The sequence below is a fragment of the Pavona decussata genome, unplaced genomic scaffold, assembly GCF_977016875.1.
Source record: "Pavona decussata unplaced genomic scaffold, jaPavDecu1.1 SCAFFOLD_340, whole genome shotgun sequence".
NCBI classification, from domain to species: Eukaryota; Metazoa; Cnidaria; class Anthozoa; order Scleractinia; family Agariciidae; genus Pavona; species Pavona decussata.
In genome coordinates this window covers 80,618-85,570 of record NW_028145728.1, presented here as the reverse complement: position 1 = coordinate 85,570, position 4,953 = coordinate 80,618, and positions in this window count along the sequence as shown.

The window sequence follows — 4,953 nt, the reverse complement described above, 5'->3', positions numbered from 1 at the left end:
TTTGACGTCGCCTTTGATTCGAATCAAAGATATTTGTAAAGATATGACATATTTGATCCACCTTTGATGCGCGTCATAGGCGGAGTCAAAGTTGTACAACATTTGACATCACCTTTGATTCAAATCAAAGGTGCAGTAAAGCCTTCACATATTTGATTTCAATTTGACGCGCGTCAAAGGTAGGGTCAAAGTTGTTAATACATTTGAACTCACTTTTGATTCAAGTCAAAGGTATATGCAAAGGCGTCACATATTTGACGTATTTTTGATGCGCATCAAATGTGTTGTCAAAAATGTTATTATATTTGACCTCATCTTTGATACGAATCAAAAAAAGAGCAAATCCAAGTTTTCGCGCAGAGAAAGTGGTTGAGATTGCACAGCAGTATCGTATTATTATTGTTATTATTATTATTATTATTATTATTAATTTTTTTTTACAGGAATGTTACACGTATCAATGTATTCCGAAAATTTGGTTATGCGTTCTGGTGGGTCAGCACTTCCCAATTTTTCTGAGGTATCCAACCTTTGTTTTGGAATCTCCATTCTCATATAGATAACTTAAGTGTATGAACAGCTACTACCGCTAACTGCTGCGATGTCAAGAACTCAGTTTATTTAAGCATGTTTCGCTCCTTTTAACTCGTGAATGCGCTTGCGTAATGAACGTGTTATCGCTGTGGGCTGAATGTCACTCGCTTGTTCGATAAGCTGTAAACTTTATATCAATTTAATCAGAATTTAATCAACAGCAGAAATTATTCATAATTCAACCTATAGTGCAAGTGTTCACCATCAGCCGCCATTACGGGACCAAAAGCAAGGACGCAAAATCAACTCAACGAATAAAACGGCTAGTAGGTGTTTCCGTGACTGTTTGACGCTTGCGTGACTTTATAAATAACTTTATAAGAGACCTGATTTCCGTTTGATCATAGCAAATGCTGACAAAATTTGTAACTAATTAGTCTGCAATTTCAATAGGTCGGATCGGATTAGATTTAGTATTGCTGCTATTCGGAGCGTTTACAAGTTTAGTTTTGTACGTGATCTGTTTATGTTAACATGGACTCCTTTCATGAAGTAAGTTTGTTTGATCTTTGTATTTGGTATTCTAAGCTTCGTAGTTTCATTTATTCGGTTTAAAGCAAGCATTATTGCCAGCGTAATTGTTACGCAACTGTGTGTATTTTTACTTTCCCTTAGAATAACTGGTTTCGTCTTTAATCATCGTATGTATTTGGTGATTCAATTCCAGATCGAATATTAATCATTAAAGATCCTTATACGATTTTGGATTCCGTGTTTTCTCGCTAACCTCTGAGATTTTCACCCCGCTGGACCAGTAGGTACAATAACAAATTTATCGGTTACGAATTTAAATATGGTTTGTTTCAATTATGGATTCCGTGGAACAACACTTGATAGAAAATTGGGAGAAACTTTACTTGTATGAAATTACACTGCTAGTATTTTGCTCACCATTTAAAGTCACAGATTGAGAAAAATGGCCATGGAAATCAGAAGTAAATGGCAATCAGACCACTTTCGTATTCTCGATAGTGAACTGGCAGGGAAGCGCCACCCAGTGGATCAGTTAATAAACCATTATTATTATTATTATTATTTTGGAACCAACGGTGGGATGGGAGCCGACTGCAATTGCTTTCTCAAACGCCTAGCCGAAAAGCTCTCAGAAAAGAATGAGGAACCTTATCACATTACTATCACTTGGATTAGAACATTGCTTTCTTTTGAGATTTTAAGGTCGGTACACACATGCGTAAGAGGCTCCAGGACACCTTTCCACAGAATTCCACAAGGGGATTTCATCGATGACTGTCGCCTAAACGCTGGCCAAGCGTGTGTCTGTTGACTTTCTGTGAATTGTTTGTTTTTTTTTTTTTGGAATCGGAACTTTTAACTTGTAAATAGTCTGGAATATGTTGATTAAGATGTTGTTTTTTTATTATTTTTATTATTATTATGATATTTGTATTTTCTTTTGAAAAATTTGTGCTTGAAAATTAGTCTCGAAATCGGAACGAATTGTAAATAGGTTTTAATAGTTCTTTTCTCAACTTTTAACTTGTAAATAACAATTTCAGCTGCTTGGTATATGCAAGAGAAGATGAAGGTAAGAGAGGTAATCCCCCATATAGGCCCTATTCCCATCGTAATCCCTCTGAAGTTATTTTTAGGCGGTATCGATTTTCTCGCGGATAATGTTACCTCGCGCGTTACGTGTCTTTCACCGTTTTTAATTTTACAACGGTTAATCACAATCATACACTTCCATAAAAGAATTTTTTTCTCGCGTTACTTCCAACGAATCTCTAAGAAATACACGTGATTTGAAAGCTAATAGAATGTAGATTTGAATGTCCGAAGAGATTTTAAACTCACTGTGACAAAAATATCAAAATTTTCGTGCCGCGGTTGTGATCTTTATACTTGTCTGTTCAATCGCGGCTTCAATTCAAATATAATGTAACACTCTTGCATATAAAAGCTAAGATTTGTTTCTCGCCTTTTTTTAAAGAATCTCTTGGCTACATGCGTGATTAGAAAGCTAATGGAATGTAGATTTCAATGACCAAAGGGATTTGAACCCAGTGGGATAAAAATATCAAAATTCGTGCCGAGGTTGTGATGTTTATACTCGTCTGTTCAATCGCGGTTTTGACAGCTAAATGTAACACTCTTGCATGAAAAAAGATTTATTTCTCGCGTTTCTTCCAACGAATCTCTTAACTACATACGTGATATAAAAGTAAATAGAACGTAGATTTCAATGACTGAAGGAATTTTGTTCTCACTGTGGTAAAAATATCAAAATTCGTGCCGGAGGTTGTGATGTTTATACTCGTCTTTTCAATCGCAGCTTTCAATGTTTCGACAGCTATTAAAATGTAGCACTCTTGCATGAAAAAAGATTTGTTTCTCGCGTTTCTTCCAACAAATCTCTTAACTACATGCGTAATAAGAAAGCTAATGGAATGTAGATTTCAATGACCAAAGGGATTTTGAACTCACTGAGATAAAAATATCAAAATTCTTGCAGGAGGTTGTGATGTTTATACTCGTCTGTTCAATCGCGGCTTTCAATGTTTCGACAGCTAAATGTAATACTCTTGCATGAAAAAAGATTTGTTCTCGCGTTTCTTCCAACGAATCTCTTAACTACATACGTGATTAGAAAGTAAATAAAACGTAGATTTCAATGACTGTAGGGATTTTGTACGCACTGCGATAAAAATATCGAAATTCGTGCCGGAGGTTGAGATGTTTGTATTTGTCTGTTCAATCACGGCTTTCAGTTTTCGCCAGCTAAATATTCTTGCATAATTTCCGCACAGCTGGGCACTAAAACAAATCATGCTGGAGCGATTCTTTTCCAATCTGCGTTGTCCAAATACAACCACTTTAAACTCGCATTCGTCCACAAAACATATGCAGGCACCGCTTTCTGTATGCATGTTCCGCCATTTTGTTTTTAGACCAATTTGCGAAAGAAGCGTAGCATTGCGTGGGCATCAGCTCAGCTGTCAACGCGGGTAAAATTCAGGATATATGATTGGCTATCACCTAACCCTCTTGGGACACTGGATCTCGCAGGAGATCTAAAAATAACTCCAGAGGGATTACGATGGGAATAGGGCCTATATGGGGGATTACCTCTCTTACCTTCATCCTCTCTTGGTATATGTTAATAAAGATTATATTTTATTTATTATTATTATTATTTATATTATTATTATTATTGTTATTATTAATTATTATTATTATTATTGTTATCATTATCATTATCATTATCATTATCATTATCATTATCATTATCATTATCATTATCATTATCATTATCATTATCATTATCATTATCATTATCATTATCATTATCATTATCATTATCATTATCATTATCATTATCATTATTATTATTATTATTATTATTATTATTATTATTATGTAGCTTACAATGGGGAGCAACTGCGTTTGCGAGCAGTTCAAAGCGAAGGATGCGAAAACGGTCTATTGGTAGCAGGATACACAGCCACCAAAGCCCTTTCATCTTTTTGTTACTAATTTGAAGTGGTTTTATATAACATACAACAAGCTTGACTCCACGCAGAAATGGCAGACCGCTAGCACTACGTTTCTCTTTCTCTTCCGATTATTTTGGGTTGTGGCTTGAAAGAAAACATACAAGGGAGTCGTGCCCACTAGATGAGAAACTTCGCTTCGCCTTAATCCCTCTCCATTCATATCCCATGCACACTTGGCCGATTAAACATACACTCCGTATTTTTTGAGGATGGCTCCTCCTTTTGATTTTTAAGCACCGGGAAAAAATAAATGAGTGATTACTTCGAGAAAGAACAAATCATAATCCGTCTTTAGTGAATTCTCCAAAATTTACAAATCGGACAATTTTGCAAGTTTTCCATTGCGATCTTAGCCATTGGCGTCCAAAGAATTTTAATACCAGTTTCTGTGAACTAGTAGGGTCAACCTCGGCCAAAACGGTATCGTTTCCACCGATACAAATAATGATTCTAGACTGTTCAAATTAGCGCTAAAAATAGGAGACCGCCACAGATATTCTCTCGTTATTCCTTGCCTCAATGGACTAACTATGTTACGAATGTTTGGTTTTATCAACAGCACGGTTAAAGAGTATCGAATAGACGTCCTAGCACTCGAATCTCTTTACGGTGGCCAAACAAACTTATCGACTGTGCTGTTGACAAAACCAAACATTCGTTTCCCCTCCTCAACAGACGCAGCACCACAGTTTGTTTAGAAACTAACCCAATTGTCCAAGTGTGTTCAAGTGTGTTACTCATCCAGTAAATCTGAACTTGATCTCATTTTACAGTTATGTTATTGAACGTGGAATTCGTCGTGGAACTTGACACTTCGTGAACAAACAGCCCTTCAACTGAATGG